The sequence below is a fragment of the Macaca mulatta genome, chromosome 9, assembly GCF_049350105.2.
Source record: "Macaca mulatta isolate MMU2019108-1 chromosome 9, T2T-MMU8v2.0, whole genome shotgun sequence".
NCBI classification, from domain to species: domain Eukaryota; kingdom Metazoa; phylum Chordata; class Mammalia; order Primates; family Cercopithecidae; genus Macaca; species Macaca mulatta.
This window is the reverse complement of record NC_133414.1, coordinates 123,722,659-123,740,490: the sequence shown is the minus strand read 5'-3', so window position 1 is coordinate 123,740,490 and position 17,832 is coordinate 123,722,659. Positions and strand designations below refer to the sequence as shown.

The window sequence follows — 17,832 nt, the reverse complement described above, 5'->3', positions numbered from 1 at the left end:
AGTCTCTCCTATCCTCCCCTGTTCTACCCCACTACATGGCACATTTGCAGCATTTAGCAAATTCTGCCCTCTGTGGGTATGGTTCCATCTGTGTCACCGTCTCCAGACAGTGAACCTGCCAAGGACAGACACATATCTGACTCATCTTGACATCTCCCATATTCCTAGTACATTTCTCACTACATGAACACACACAAGACATTGGTTTAGCTGAATTCCAGAGGTGAAGGACAACCTCAGAATGGTAGCTGTGTGAGGGTGATATTGGCCCAAATGCTCATCCATGGGAGAGTGCCTGAATAAGTGGCCTAGAGTCACACAATGAAATGTATAATACGGAAGTGAAAATAATTGAGTTACAGTTGCATGCAGTGGTCTGAATGAATCATAGGAATATAATAACAAAAAATAACTCTCAAAGGATTACATACAGCATGACATTATTTAAACTTAAAAACATTCTAAATAAAAGGTATGTGTTTAGGCATGCATGAATATTTAATAGAACAATATAAAAAGGAAGGGAAAAGAATGATGTACACAAAATTTGGATTGAAGAAAGCAGGAGATGTGCTGCTGGGAAATATCATATGGTTAGATGTAGGTTATTGAAAGATTCTAGCTTTTGTTTTTGGTGGTAGATTTGTGCATGCTTATTAAAATTTTTTAAATCAACTAAATAATAAAAAGTAGGCCAGACATTAGCCAATGATGAAAGTGTGTCATGAGTCACAGATTCTAATTAATTTAATTGTGTGCACCTGAGGTCTGTTTAAACAACAGAAAAAACAAACTCTTGGCAATTAGCCATTTATGACCGTTAGGAATTAGAGACCATCCCAGTCTCTTGTGAAACATCTTATTTTGTTCTTAGGGAAAGCAGAGGAGCAGGGGTTTTCTCAAATTCTCCTCCAGAATGATCTTCACTGACCCTCCTATGTCACTCACACATAGCATCCCTTTGTCTTCATCTCCTTCTACTGAATGCACAAGTGCAAGCAAGATTCCCAGTGAGAGCGAAGATACTAATTGAGTCACCCAGGACTACATTTATGCATTTATTCATTCAGCAAATATTTATTTATCAGGTACTGTGCTACATACTACATATACAGAGGCCTTCAAAAGTAACGTGAAGCCTTTCCTCCTAGAGCTTACAGACTAATGGAAAAGACAGGCAGTGCACATATGCACACAGAAACACATGCATTGACTACGTAATTATAAACTCTGGAAATTTCGGTAAAGAAGAACAGAACTGGGTGCCAAGAGAGAACAATGAGAACATTGTTTTTTGTTAATGTGTAAGGTAACTTTTTTTTTTTTTTTTTTTTTTTGAGGAGGAGTTTCACTCCGTTGGCCAGGCTCGGGGTGCAGTGGTGAAATCTTGGTTCACTGCAAGCTCTGCCTCCCGGGTTCATGCCATTCTCCTGCCTCAGTCTCCCAAGTAGCTGGGACTACAGGCGCCTGCCACCACACCAGGCTAATTTTTTTGTATTTTTAGTAGAGATGGGGTTTCACCATGTTAGCCAGGATGGTCTCGATCTCCTGACCTTGTGATCTGCCCACCTCAGCCTCCCAAAGTGCTGGGATTACAGGCGTGAGCTCCTCGCCCAGCCAAGGTAACATTTTTAAGAGAGGATAGCAATGCAGGAAAAAACATGCTACTGGGAAGGCCTGAAGGTCACCATCTGCGCCTCTGCCTGGATAGGCATGTCTGTCAGTTTAAGGAGCGTTGTCAGAAATGACTTGGCTGAGGTGTTGTAATGGGCTTATAAGGTTCTCATCAGCCTTGCCAGCGAGGCTAATGTTCTTCATCAGCAACATTCTGGTTCCTGCTCACTGTGACTAGGGAGAAATGCAAGGAGAAGGATAGGACATCAGGACACAGAGGTGGTCAGAGGAAGAAAGAAATATGGATTTATGATGGGTTTGGTGGAGGAGTCATGGGGTGTTTTAAGCAGGGAAGTAACATGTTCTCATTTACATTCTCAAAATGATCACCCTGGCTGCTGTGGGGAAAATGAATAGGGGCGAATGTAGAACCAGGAAGACCAGTTGGGGTGCAGAATCTAGAGATGGATGATGGTGCCTTGGGCTCAGGTGGTACCTGTGGAGATATGAAAGATAGGGTATAGGGTTGGGGTATGTCTTGGAGACAGAGTCAATACATTTTGCTAAAAAATTAAAAGTTGGAGAAAAGAGGAAACAAAAATTATTTCTACATTTTTGGCTTAAGAAACTAGGTGTTTTGTGGTACCATTTATAAAATTTAAAAGATTTGGGTAAAGGGAGAATGTATGAGGAGAGGACATTGGAACATGTTGTGTTTGGTTTGGTTTTGTTTTTTCTTGAGACAGAGTCTTGCTCTGTTGCCCAGGCCAGAGTGCAGTGGCATAATCTTGGCTCGCTGCAACCTCTGCCCCCCTGGGTTTAAGCAATTCTCCCACCCCAGCCTCCTGAGTAGCTGGGACTACAGGCTTGCACCATCACACCCAGTTAAGTTTTATATTTTTGTAGAGACGGGTTTTCACCTTGTTGTCCAGACTGGTCTCCAACTTGTGAGCTCAAGTGATCTGCCTGCCTCGGCCTCCCAAAGTGTTGGGCTTATAGGCATGAGCCACCGTGCCCGGCCTGTGTTTACTTTTGGTAAGTTAAAATTGATATGCCCATTCTATATTTAAACAGAAATTCAGGTAAGAGATTGGAAATTTTACTTGTGAATTTTGGAAGAAATCTGGGCTAGAGACCTGCATTTGTGAGTTAACTATGGATAGGTGGTATTTAAAGTAATGGGCCTGGATGAGATGCACTCAGCAGAGAGGCCAGAGAGAAAAGGGAAGGCCTAGGATGAAGCCCTCAGGCAGGCCACTATGTAGGGGTGAGTCATGGTAAGAAAGGGCAGAAAAGGACTACAAAGGAGCTACCTTTGAGGTGGGAGGAAATGTAGGAGAGCATAGATCTCAGAAATCAAGAGAAGAGAGGGTTTCAAGAAGCAGAGTCATGACTTGTCAAATGATGGCTGAGAGATGAAGTCAAGCAAGAAAATAGACATGCCTGCTGGATGTGTTAATGCAGAAATGGCAGAGTTTTCCTTATGGGGTGTTGGAGCAGGAAACCCAGCCAAGGGAGAAGAGCAGATGAGGGAGTGGAGCTCTGCTAGGAATTACACTGTGTGGGGCATTTTACAAGCAAACAACTTAAGTATATCTTTAACAAGTCCATGGCATAGAAAAAAGTATGTTCTAGATTAAAAGAGATTTAAGAGATGATGAAATGCAACGTATGAACCTTATTTGGCTTGTTGTTCAACTACCAAAATAAGAAGACATTTTGAGGATAATTGAGGAAATGTGAAGCTAAGTTGGATATTAGAGGATATTAAGGAATGTTTGTTAATTGTATTAGATGTGATAATGTTATGATTATGCAAGAAAATGCACTTATTTTTAAGAAAGAAACTGAAATAGGAGTAAAATGTCATTAGATCTGATATTTAGTTTAAAATGCTACAGCAAAAACTGAAAAAGTAATGAAGAAAATACGACCTAAAGTTAACATGGTCCATATGATGAGTATATGGGGGATCATTATATAATTCTATGTTTGCGTGTGTTTGAAATTTTTTCATTATAGATGTTACAAAACAGGCGTACAGTGAAGGGGAGCAGAGAAATAGGACAGCAGCTAGAGGGGAATGCAGGTCAAAGAAAGCTTTTAAATTGTTGTTAAAGAAGAAACACTAGATCATTTCCATGATGACAATGATCTGAGAGAGGAAGAAATTGATGATACAGGAAAGATGGAAAATAGGTATGTCTCCAGGTTCCTAGGGGACCCAGAGGGGACCTGATGAAGCCCAAGTGCACATGCTGGCCTGTGATCTTTGGGAACAGTAAAGAGAGATGAGCACAGAGGCAGGTAATCTAAACCCACAGAGGTGGATTTGGTAGTGGATAAAATCATGCAGTTCCTTCAGGTCAATTATGCTTTCTCAATGACCCATGAGAAAAGATCCTTAGCTGAAGAATAGTCCACAGTGGCATGGAAAATGGGAAGAGGAAGAATGATGTGTAAAGTAGATCATTTGTTGAAAAGTGGGAAAGTGTTGTTGGATTTCCAAGTGGTATTAAGGCTCCATTAGAGATGCTGGGTGAGGAATTGCAATTGAGAAGTCAGGACTCTTGGTGGTTCTCCCCAGCAGCATCCATTTGCTCAGGTGAAGGCATAAAGAAATCAGTAATTGTCTCTAATTAGTTGGGTGCTTTGCTACACACACACACACACACACACACGTATGTATGTATATATGTATGTGTGTATATGTGTGTGTGTGTATATATATGTGTGTGTGTGTGTGTGTGTGTGTATATATATAGATATGGAATAGAATGCGGGAGCTAAGATGCCTGGAAGGAACATATGATGGAATTTACGACAGTCAAGGAGGAAAGTAAGGACATGAAGGAGGGAGGTAATGGAGAGTGAGAAGTTAACTAAAGGGGTTGGAGAGCTCGATGAGGCCTCCACATTCACTGAGCAAATGCCATGTGCTTAGCACTGTTTGGAACATTTTATATATATTATCAAATTGTTATAGCAACCCTAAGAGATAGTTCTCATTATTGTTATTATTTGCCTCTTAAAGGGAAATGAACTGAAAGCACAGAAGTTAAGGAACTTGTGCACAGTCCCATAGCTGTTTAATGCTGGGATTTGAAGCCTGGTAGTCCAGGGCCAAAGCCCGCATTTATCCCCTAAAGACACAGCCTCATTTGTAATTTTTGGAGCTCATATTATGAGGTAGACGAGCTGGAAAAGTCACAGGTGGTGGTCAGATAGTGACATGCTTGACATCGAGAGATCAAAAGTTCAAACATGGGAAAAAGGAGGTGGGGTAGAGAAAGATCACTAGCTATGAGGAGGTCAAGTAAATAAGAAGTCCGGGAGTTAAATGAAAGATCATTGCAGATATCAAGGGCTTCAAGGATAGTGGCAAGAGGTAAGGGAACAGATTTCTTTACAGCAGGATTTCTGAAAGAGTGTGGTGGTGCCAATTTATTTTATGAGATGCCAAAAGGAAGAAGCATATGTTACATTTCTCATATTTATTCACCGTCCTTTCTTTCAGAACACATGTATTCTGAGAATCATAATATATTCCTAGGAATCTAATCCAAAACACATTACTGCAGAGAAATGAGCTCCAAGACAAAGCCCAGGTCACATCCCCACCCCGTTTCCCATGCCCACACATCCAACCCTGATCCCACTCAGAATGAACCAAGAAACAGCTATGAAACTGTTCCTGCCCCACTGAGGGGCAAGCATGTGCCTTTGAAGAATTATTCATTACAAACTCTGAAAGCTTCCATCTTCCTTCATCTGAACAGTTTAGTCAAAACTACATTTCTGCTTGCCAGAAAAATCTTAGCTGCAAGCCACTCTCCTAAAGCAATCCAGGCCTGCTTTTCAGGCTTCAGAGTTTGAGATGAGCCAAATAATTTCCAAGATAATCACCTGACCTTCCCCCTTACTGAAGCCAACCTGAATATGTGGTTTTTGAAGATTCAGCCACCATCAGTCATTTACAATGATGGAACTCTGTGTTACCTTGTACTTAGAGACCTGGGCACAGTTCAAATAAACGAAAAACAACCCATGCTTTTCCTCCCAATTCTTCTGCTAATGGAAACCTTTTGAACTGAACTTTTATTGGTTATTTGTTACTGTCATTTGCCATTGTCTGCATCCAAGATGATGAGTTTGTGACTAAATCCACTTCTCCCTAAGCCTTAGAGGGAATTGAATTGACATTCAGGTGCAAACAGCCAGCGACTGAACACAGTACAATTCCAGCCACCATGATCCCATATCCAGCTTAATTTTAATCATTTGTAAACCATATGTAAGTGGTAAAGTTAAAGTCAGCGAAGAAAGGGGGTGATATTGGCATTATCAGGATTCAATAATTCCCTCAAGCAGCCCCCAACCTATCTTCTCACTGTTATACATCACTTCACCAATTGGAATGCATTTTGCTTCCACAGCTTCTTGGGATCTCAACCCAGCTTAGGATGGCCAGCTGTTATAGGGGCAACTATACACGTGATTACATTTTTATTGGGCTTTCTAAACCATATTTCTCTCTCCTTTATATTTTCACCAAAATGGAGCTATGGAAAACATCTAATAAAAAATATTGAACTCCATTTCACAGCTTAACAATGTAAATGCTTATCAATAATTTATAGCAAATAAACTCAATGCCACTGGTTTCTTTATCATGTTCTGTTTTTCTAACATTATAAAAGAAAATAATACTAAAAGAAGCCATTATAAAACAAAATATCTCTCTAGCTGTCTTGTTAAATAGTCATTGACAGTGTGTCAGGAAACTATACCAAATACAGAATTAAGATCATTGCTCTTATAAATTCTGGTGTCAATGCAGGATGGACTTAGAAGCCTCAAAAAAAAAAAAAAAAAAAAAAGGAAAAAAATCTGTGGAAGGAAGATATACTTTCTTCAACAGGGAACTGTCTTTCCTTTTTTGAGACAGAGTTTCGCAATGCTATGATCTTGGCTCACTGCAACCTCCGCCTCCCAGGTTCAAGCGATTCTCCTGCCTCAGCCTCCAAAGTAGCTGGGATTACAGGCATGCTCCACCACACCTGTCTACTTTTGTAATTTTAGAGACAGGGTTCTCCGCATTGGCCAGGCTGGTCTCGAACTCCTGACCTCAGGTGATCTGCCCGCCTTGGCCTCCCAAACTGCTGGGATCACAAGCGTGAGCCACCACACCCAGCCTAACAGGGAACTTTCTAAATCAGCTTTTTAAAAATCAACTTTATTGAGGTATAATTTACAAACACTAAAAAGCCCACATTTGAAATATGCAATTCAGTGAGCTTTGACCAATATGTAAATCTATGCAACTACCATCACAATTAGGATATAAAACATTACCATTATTTCAGAAAGTTCCTTGGGGTTCCTCTCCAGCCATGTCCACTCCCATAGGAAACTCCTGTTCTGAGTTACATCACCACTGTTTTGCCCATTATTTTGCCTTTCATTCACTTTATATAAAGTAATATATGTACTCTCCTGTATCTTTCTTGATTCATCATGATTTTTTTAACTTCATCTATTTTGTTTAGTTTTTTTATATTTGCATTCATGTTCTATTTTGAATTATCTTTTCTTTATAAAGTGTGAGGGAGTGGTTAAAATTTATTTTTCCCCCGATAGGAATAAAACATTTTTATTTCTATATAGAATTATGTTAGTGCCTTTGTTGAAAATCAATTGACCATATGTGTGGTATATTTCTGGAATCTCCATTATGTTCCATTCATCTAAATGTGTATATTTACCAGAATCACACTGCCTTGATTTCTGTAGATGTGTATCTACAGTACACAGTCTTAACATCAGGAAATGTACGAACTCCAACTCTTTTTTTTCTCAAAATCATTTTGGCTACTCTAGATCTGTTGTATGTTGCCAAATAATTTTTAGAATCAGCTTGTTGACTTTTTTAAAGAGACTATAGAATTATGAATGTGATTTTGTTGAATCTATACATCAATTTGTGAAGAACTGACACTTAACAAACAGTATTGTAACATCCAATGCATGAATATGATATAATTCTTCATTATTTAAATCTTCTTTAATTTCTCTCTACAGTGTTTTGCAGTTTTTGAATGTGGAGTTTTTGTACATAATTGGATTTTATGGCATTGTAAATATAATTTTTAAAATTTATTTTCTAAGTATTTATTATCAATATATGTAGAAATGAAGTTGATTTTTGTATTTTGACCTTGAATCCTGTGATTTTACTACATTCACTCATTCATTCACATACTATTTTGTAAGATTCTGTAGGATTTTCTAAATAGACATTTATATTGTATGCCAAAAAGGCAATTTTCTTTCTTTCTACTCTTTTGCATTTTTTTCCTTGACTATTCAACTGGCTAAGATCTCTAGTACAATGTTGGATAGAAGTGAACATCCTTGCCTTATTTCTAAACTTAAAGAGAAGACATTCAATATTTTACCATTTTTGTAGGTGTTAGCTGTAAATTTTTCACAGATGACCTAAATCAAGTTGATTTTGACCTTTGGATATATTTTCATTATTATTCAATTTAAAATGTTTTCTTTCCTTTTCTAAATCCATCCCCTGAAGCACTTATCATTTGACTTACAAATAATCCAATTACACTCTAAGCTATTTTAAAATACACAGTTATTATTGACTATAGTTTTTGTTTCTTTGTTTGTTTTTTGAGACGGAGTCTTGCTGTGTTGCCCAGACTGGAGTGCAGTGGTGTGATCTTGGCTCACTGCAGCCTCCACCTCTCGGATTCAAGCAATTATCCTGCCTCAGCCTCCTGAGTAGCTGGGGTTATAGGTGCCTGCCACCACCCACCACACCCGGCTAATTTTTGTAGTTGTTTTTTTTTTTTTTTTTCTTTTTTTCAGTAGAGACAGGGTTTAACCATGTTGGCCAAGCTGTTCTTGAATCCCTGACCTCAAATGATCTGCCTGCCTCGGCCTCGCAAAGTGCTGGGATTACAGGCATGAGCCACTGCGCCCAGCTGACTATAGTTATTTTCTGCTTTCTCTTGCAACTGCTTCACCAGGGTCATTTTGAAGTGGGTTGTTTAATTTACAAATATTTAAGGATTTTTCTAGATATTGTATTGTTATAAATTACTAATTTAATTCTTGTGTGATCAGAGAACATATTTTATGAGATTTCTATCTTTTAAAAATCACTGAGGCTTATTGTTTTGTCAAATAAAATTGTGAACATTGCATGTGCATTTGTAAATAATGCATTTTCTACAGTTGTTGAGTATCGTGTTCTGTAAATCTCTCAAGGGGGTCAAGCTGGTTTACAGTATTATTCAAATTTATTTTTATACCTTTATCAACATTTTTTACCCTACTAGTTATGTCAAGCATACCTACACTCCTAAGAGAAGTAATGTTAAAATCTCCAACTATAATGTTGCATTGGTTTATATTTCTATTGATTTCCAACTTTGTGAAATTTGCTGCTTTGTTATTAGTTGTATATATATTTAAAAATTATGTCTTCCTCGTGAATTGTACCTTTTATTGTTATGAAATGTCCATCTTTATCCATTTTATTGCAATACTTAGTGTCTTTATGGTTATATATTTAGATTGTAATATCGCCATACTTACTTCCTTATGTTTGCTTTTGGCCAGGTATGGCTTTTTTTGTTCTTCATATTTCAACATTTTTTTGTTTATTTATATTTAAAATATGTTCCTAATGTATAGCATATAGTTGAAACCTGCTTTTCAACTTAGCCTACCAATCTCTGCATTTTAACTAGAATCTTTGGTTAGTACATTAACATTACATTGATATGGTTCTATTGAAGTTTACTACTTTGCTATTTATTTTGTAATTGTCCAATGTTTTAGCTCTCTTCTGCCCTTTTTTCTTAATCAAATATTTTAAGGAACCATTTAATAGCCCTTATTGTTAGTTATATTATCTTTATTGAATACTTTTGGTTTAAAAATATACAAACTTGATACACCAATGTTATTTAGAAATAGATATTGTACCTCTTCAGACTTTGAACCTTGATGGTTTTTATTTTCTTCTTCTCAATTCCCATTTCACACTGCAAAGTAATGTAATTATACTTACCCAACCCCACATCATTTGTACTATTTTTGTTATATATTTATTTTATTTATAAATATGTTGTGAGCATCACATTACAGCGTTATAATTTTTCCTTAAAAAAGTCAGATGTCTTTTCAGAACAATATGAGGAAAAAACTGTCATATATTTATCTAATTATTTGCCACTTCCAGTGTTCTTTTTTCCTTCCCACATAGCCAAGTTTCCATCTGGTATCAGATCCTTTCAGCCTGAAGAGTAACATTTAGCCTTTGTTATAATTCAGGTCTTATGGTAATGAATTTTTCAGCTTTCATTTTACATTTATAAAGGATACTTTCTCATATTTCTCCTTAGTTCCAATGGAAACTATCATCCTTAGTTTCCCTGTATGTACTGTGCTTTGTCCACCTTCAAGATATTTTGTTTAATTTTGAATTTCAGCTGTTTGAGTCTGATTTGCCTAGGTGTGGTTTTCTTTGTATTTATCCTGTTGTGGATTCACAGAGCTCTTGCATCTATAAGTCAGTGTTTATTATCAAATATAGGAAATATTTGACCATTAATTTCCAAATATTTTTTCTGCTGCTTTCTTGCTCTTTTCTCTTTCTGAGCCTCTAATTACATGTTTGATAGGGTTCCCCATATTATCTCAGAAGTTCCTGATGCTCTGTTAATTTTGCTTCAGTCTTTTTGTTTTTGACTCTGGGCGGGTCTAGAACAGGCCGTTCTCTAAAAGTGTGGTGCTTTCTTTTAAAGTAAGTACTTTCTGATTTCTTAACTAGATGCTGCAGTGTTAATGAGCTCTCTCCACTTTAGCTGGACTGGACCACCAGTGCCCCTCAGCACTGATTTGTATCTAGAAACTCTTTTGCATTCTCAATACTATTAATGGCCACTTTCTCATAAGCTTTTCCATGTAATCTGCAAAGCCTAACCCTCAACCAATAACACCAACGAACTCTCATACAGCCCATGTTCGGCTTTCTGCCTCTGATGCCTTACCATAGAGAATCCAGCTCTTTTAATTGCCCTGAATTCTGACCTCTGCCTTTTTTGCTCGGTGGGACACCTGCACTCTGCCTGGACCCCAGCTCACTAGGTTGACGTCAAAAACTTGTACCCAGGCAGAAAATCTTGGTACTCTCCTTGTGAGTTTCCCTGATCTTAGCTATTGTGGTCTTCCCCGCCTGTTATTCAATGCCAGAAAACAGTTTTGTAACAACTACTGTACCATAGCCAAGTGAAGATAAAAAATTGTTATGCATATGCTATCTACTTCAGATTGTTTTTGTATAAACTCTAAAACGTCATAAAATTAAATGGGGAAGTGTTTTTATCATGAGAAAGAAAAGGAAAATTGGGGAGTATTTTTGGCTTGAACTCACAAGGTGACTATGTTTCTATATTTGTTTGCCTCGTCCTGTGGGGCAAGATGGTCTAGAAATGTTCTAGATAGTGTGACTCATTGTCTTTTCAGTTGTCAGCCTCCTGTGGAAATTCTAAGATTCCATCAGTCTAAGCAGGCCAGACTTACCATTTCTGCAACTTTTTCTCGATTTTTAATCGTATTTTTCCTTTTTAATAGCTCAGGCCTCTCTTTTTTGAAAGGTCCATGCTCCTTCCTAAATGCTAAATCCAGAACGTTATAGGAGAAGGAATGAGTGGCTATTCCCTTTGAGCATTTCGTTTGAATAAGAAATACCAATGTTCTTGAGGTGTATTTTTAAGCCATGCAAGGAAGGCTGACACTCTTGACTGACTGGAATTTCTTCTATTGTGGGTTTTCTTTATTAAACTCTATTAAACTCTATCTATTTAAACTTTATTAAAGTATTGTTAGATCTATGTCAGGACATGCATGCCCTTTAAGAAGGGCTCAGGCAGGAGCCAATTATGCTGAGAAGCAAGTACTCCTCGGTAGGCAATGGAGGGAAAGCCAGCAAAAGATAAGAGAAATTGGGCATATTCATCAGGCCAGATGGTCAAACCGGAAGGCTGAGCCACCTGAACACACTGTATTATTTTATTGGCCATTAAGCAAGGTAAAATTTTGCAGTAATATTTAACAACATGTTCTTTTTTTTCTCCCTCATTTAAAATCATCAGGCCTGAAATGTGTCAAGTGAAAGCTGAACACAGAATGAAATCTGTGTTCCAGGAAATGTCACTAAGGGTTTTGAAGCAGCTGACACTGTCATTGAAGTTCTATGGCAGCAAGATTACAGAATTGATCAAGGGTTCCCCAGTGGATCAGATGAGTTAGATATATGTGAATTCTCTAGGACTTGACTTTTTCTTTTTTACTTCACCTCCAAGGAGGAGACCATGGAAGTTCCCCACAAAACAGTCCTTGCTAGAGAGTTATTTAAAAAGAAATCATTCTAAGACTTCATAGCACCCAGAACTGAAGTAGAACCCAAATCTCATCCCATGCCCCACCTGCTACCCCCAACCTAAGCTGCCATTGCTCTCTGTATATACACCAGAATGGCCATCTTAGTTTAAATGCTATATCCTGGCTCTCCCTAAAACCTTTCTGTGTCCTCAGCATAGAGAACACTCGTGTTCTTGTGTTCTTTTCATTCTGATGTTCTCAAAAGGCTTGCTTCCAAGAGGATGCTATGTATTGGCTTTAGGGCCGCTGGGAAATGTCAGGAGGTCTCCTATGATCTGATGTTATCAGTGTTTCCTGCTGCTCTCCATGAAGTGTGTTTTGATCTTTCTTTCTTCCAGGGCTGCTGCTTCTCAGCTGCCCCATTTCCTTTTTCCAGGATCGCATGGGTCCGCACCAGCTCATCATTTCAGTCGCTTTCATCTTCAAAGTGAATCCTTAGTCACCTTTAAGTGGCTTCAGGTACTAACTTTGGGTGAACTTCTAATATGTATAGAAGAATGGTACATTTTCCTTTTATTAGGCTTCCAGTTCATTGAGTCAGATATTTCAAGCTGTACCCCAAACCAAGAGACTCCAAGTGTCAAATCGTCAAATTAAAGAATTTTCTTGAAGTTTCAGCCAATTCTTCCCCCAAAATGTAGGAGGACTGAATATTTCTGAGTTTAGAATCTGGCTAGAATCTTACCTGGGCACCTGAGTTGCAGGCTATCTCCCTGCCACAACAGCTTCCTCAGTGGAATTCTGGGCTGAAGAGAGAATAAGAAAATGAATACCAAACTATTAATTTCATTGAAATTAATTTCTGCATTTCTGTTGAAATGCAGAAGCTGATCATCCATACTGATGCTATCATCACTGACTACATTAAAGTTTCTAGACAAATTCAGTAAGCATTTTGATGCCAGCTAGGCAGTGAGAGACATGTGCTGGGGATGCCAAGCTGAATGAGCAGATGCCCCTGCCTGCTAAGAGCCCACGTGGAAGTCAGTGGTCCAAACAGTAAGAGTCTGAAACTGTTTTTAAATAGGTCCTTTTCACTCTACAGGAAATAGGAATCTCTGAACAGGAAAAATCTCTGCTAGACCACACTATTTGTATACCACCAGATGCTTCATACCTCCCCACCTCCATTTCAGGAGCTCCATGGCCCAAACGTGATTAGCCACATCTGTCTCTCAGATGTGGGGTTTTCATTTGCCCTAGCTCAATTTTCAGTAATTACACTGAACACATCTTTGCCTTCTTATGCTCTACCTGCGTTGTGCCAGCTGACCATTCTATTCCAAAACAGGAAATTGTCCCTGCTTTCTTAGAAAGCTGAGATCAATCAAGGATGCTCCAAATCATTTTAGGATTTTTCAGGCTATTTAAGGAAAGCAATGCAACTTAAGATATATCAGCGTCTTATCCAGCCACCGGTGCTAGGCACTAGAGTGTGTGTGGAAGTGAATTTCCCATGAAAGTCGCAAGGCTTAAGCCTCAGAGTCCTGCACTTCATGGCATTGGGAAGGGCCCTAATAATGTCCTATGGTCATTCTATATTCTTCTGTATAAAATGGACTTCCCAAATTGTACATGCTTCTGATCCCACAAAACCTGAATCTACATTTGAGTTATGTTTTAAAAACAAGTCAATAAGAGATAGCCTCTGTCGTTAAAGAGCTTAATTTTAGCAAGTGAAAGAAGAAAAATAACATAAATGTAACAAGGGGGCCCCCAAATACAAGGTATTTTCCCACTGACTTTAATGTTTGTGTTCAATTTTGATCTATAAATGCTTTAGAGATGTGGTTTAAATGATCAATATCTTATTTCTGAATTTAACTGTAACATATTTAAATTAAATGTTCTCTAATATATTGATCTGGAAATATTACTTTCCCTACACTCAAATTTTACAGAACAATTTTAATTCAGACCTTTTATATGGGACTTTGACGTGTCTTAATCATCACTAGGCTCCCTTTTTGAATCATCTGACAAAGTTTTCTTATACGCCATACTCACGGCTGACTAAATTGTTTCAACTATAACACTTTTTGATTTCAGGCACAGTTCTGTCACTGGAAATTTTATCCCATGCCACTAGAACTCACTAGCATAATAGAAGAATATGTTTCTCATTTATCCTGTAGATATATATTTGAGACTCTTGCAGCTTATAGTGACTATGTATCCTTTTAAAAATGACTTTTAATTTTTTTAACAGTAATATTCATCATTGCAGTGGTGAAGTCTTTCCACCTAGAAATACTCACTAAAGCTGTACTTAATTCCTGCTTCTGTCAGATGAAATTATCTAGCATTGATTAAGATTGTTTCAGGTTAACACAGTGATTCTCAGGTCTAGGTGTATATTGGAATCACCTAGAGTGTATTTAAGAAACACTGATGCCTGGATACACTCCCAGAGATTCTGATTTAATGATCTGGGATACAGTCCAGGCACTGGAATATTTTTAAGTTCTCTGGGTGATCCCATTGTGCAACCAAGGTTGAAAGCCACTATCTTCCCCCAAGCAATCCTTTATTATTCAAAATAAAATGACTGGGAGAAGGACAGGTGTCTTAACATGAGAGACTTCATAAGGACTCAAATATGAAATAACTGCCTCTTTTCTAAGTAATAATTTAGAGAAATTTAAATAATTTAGAGAAAATGTCATGTACATAAGTACATAGGGATAATTCATATATGAGTATTAAATTTATGTATATATGCAATTACTTTTTAATATAATGAATTTTTCTGTTTTAAAAGTTAGACTTGCTCACTGCATACAATTTAGAAAAGATTAGACTTTGTGTATCATTTGAGGACTCAAAGACATAAAGAACTCAGATATGATTTCAGGAGAAACCAACATCAATGGATTCACCTGGATAAAGAGTGAGAATTTATGTAAGCAGATGTAGGAAGGGGGAAAGGTATGCCAAGCAAAGAAAATGAAAATGTGATACTCAGGGTCTTCAAAAGTGTGGTATATTGAGGTGGCAGTAAGAAGCCTTTTAAAAAATAAAAATAAATGTTTTATTATGGGTAAAGCTATATGTCTGGGTACCAGAGATGACCAATACTTCGACTTCTTATTTGTTAGGTTTCAGCATGGAAGGATTGGCTAACAACTGAAAATAACCATACAATCATTAAATGTGCTATTTACCACTTTACCCATATCATCAATGCAGTTTCTTGACTGAGCAGGTCTGAGCTCATGAGTACTATCTTCCTTTGGCTGTTGGGGTATTTGACATTCTTCCCTCTTTCTGCCCCTTTGTTTTGGTTTGTAAGACCAACTGACAGCAAGGTGATAAAAGCAAGAACTGATGATCCTAAATATCTAAACTGAGAAAGTCACATCAAGCTTAGTCACTCCTAATCTGACAGCAGATGTTTCTCGTTGAAATTCATTGAGAAAGAAGAAAAAAAGAAAACAAATGCCATGTAAGATCCATGTATTGATTTTCTTTATAAGGCATAGAGACAAGAAATGAAATACGGATAAGAGTGAATGTTGGTTTCCAACCCAGTAGGCTTTTTCACAGAACAAGTGATAAAAGGGGCAGAATTCAATCTTTGAAGAGATAAAGCCTGTAATAGAAAGGTAATGAACATTTGTAATGCATTTCCCATTTTTTTAAAGTCTTTTTTCAGTCTTACATAATATTCTCATAGTTGTGAGACAGTCACTCAAGTATTGTTATTCTCATTTCTAGAAAGAAAGAGAGGTCAGAGAAAGCCAGTAACCTTCACAAGGTCACTTTCCCAAGGTCATAAAGCAGGAAAAGTACCAAGTCTCTCAACTCTCAGTTCTGTGCTTGTCTATGAGAAAGAAAAAACACTTTTTATATAAGGAACATAAGCCTCTTTAAATTACCAGGTCCAGAGAGGCATTGGAATGAAAAATAATAGTCACATCACTCCTGGCTTGTGAAAAACCGTTACCTCTTGAAGCCACTTGCTATGCGGGATCTAGACTAGCTGATGCCAAATAGCCATAAAATGCCATGCACTGAATCCCATAACTCTTACCCTATAGTTCAACAACGTATAGTTCATTGCTAACCAATGTTATTTCTGTAAACCAATGATAATACCTTGTGGACAACTTTTATGGATTTTGTAATTAACCCTTTCCTGATTTGTCACTTCTTTAAAAACTTGAACCTCTCGTTTGGCAACTTGGAAGTGTGTCCTAGACAGCTACCTTCAATCTTGACCCAAACAAACTTTCAATACTAATTTTGCCTCAGCTTCCTCCTTTATATTGATACCCACCACCCGTATTAGATCCCCACTGTATGTGTTTTCTTTCTACTAGTAGTGCTAATTTAATAGATGCCTAGAAATATCACTGGTTACAAGGGTAAGAAAATGTAGAAATGGATTATTGTCCATAAATTAAGAAGTTTTACCATATTTTAAAAATTACGTATACTTATGAAAAAAGTCAGAAAAAATGCAGAACACAAACTCAAATTACTCTAGTTCTATTAATAATGTTTTCACTCAACAATTTTCCTGTATATCCTTAAGTCTTTTTTTCTACTTAAAATTGTTATTTTTTAATGTGGAATGCTATGTTGTTTTAACTTTAAGATAGCGTAAGACTTTCTCCTTGTTTTTACACAGATTTCATGAATGTTTAGTAGCTCTATATTAGTAGCTCTGATTTATGAAATGTCCACCATATTTCAGCCACAGTGCTAGCCTTCAGTAGATACCATGAGGACCTTATTGGGCAACAGTTTTTATACCTGTTTTACAGATAAACATAAGCAGGAAAGCAACTCTGCTCAGGCCATCTAATCTAGAATGGGCGGTTGTGGAATCCCTCCCCCGAGGGCACTGTTAATCCCTCTCTCCTACACAATTTATAATCAAGTGGATATTTCCTGGTTTATTCAAACATCCCCACACAATTGGACATTTAGGTTGTTTCTAATATTGTCTGTTACAAATAATACTGAGAATAATATTTTATGACCGCTCATACTTTCTCACTACTAACATTAAATATTTCCTGAGCATAAATCTTAGAAATGGAATTCCTAGGTCTAAGAACATAAACAATTTAATATGATTTAATTGGCATTCTCTACTTCCCCCTCCCGTAAAGCAGTGTTATAACAGCAAGACATGGAATCAACCTAGGTAGGTGCCCATCAGCCGTGGACTGGATAAAGGAAATGTGATACATATACAGTATGGAATACTATGCAGCCATAAAAGAGAACAAAATTACTTCCTTTGCACCCACATGGATGCAGCTGGAGGGCATTATCCTAAGCAAACTAACACAGGAACATAACAGCAAAAACTGCATGTTCTCACTTACAAGTGGGAGCTTAAACGTTGAGTACACACAGTCATAAATATAGGAACAATAGATACTGGGGACTTCTAGAGGGAGGGGGGCGGGGGTTGAAAATCGACCCATTGGGTATTATGCTCACTACAGAATCATTTGTACACCAAACCTCAGGGACACACAATTTACCCATATAACAAATCTGTATATGTACCCACTGAACCTAAAGTAAAGTTAAATAGTATCCATTTGTGTCCCAGCTCGGAGTCAGAGTGCCTATCCCATAGTGCTTTTGTCCACATCAACATTTAGCTTAATGTCTCCTTACCTTTTCCCTTTGTTAAATTACAGGTGAAAACTATTAACTTTTTTTTTTTTTTTTTTTTTTTTTGAGACAGAGTCTCACTCTGTCGCCAGGCTGGAGTGCAGTGGCACG

General features: G+C 37.6%; 1 long non-coding RNA gene across 1 annotated transcript in view; it reads right to left on the bottom strand.

The window, feature by feature from the left end:
* Positions 1–1,060: 1,060 nt before the first annotated feature.
* Positions 1,061–17,832, bottom strand: part of LOC107000273 (uncharacterized) — a 70,636-nt gene continuing 53,864 nt past the window's right edge. The window contains exons 4-5 of the long non-coding RNA XR_013398506.1: positions 12,770–12,830; positions 1,061–2,110 (exon numbers count right to left, since the gene is read on the bottom strand). This is a non-coding gene — a long non-coding RNA (uncharacterized LOC107000273). The remainder of the gene's footprint in view (positions 2,111–12,769; positions 12,831–17,832) is intronic.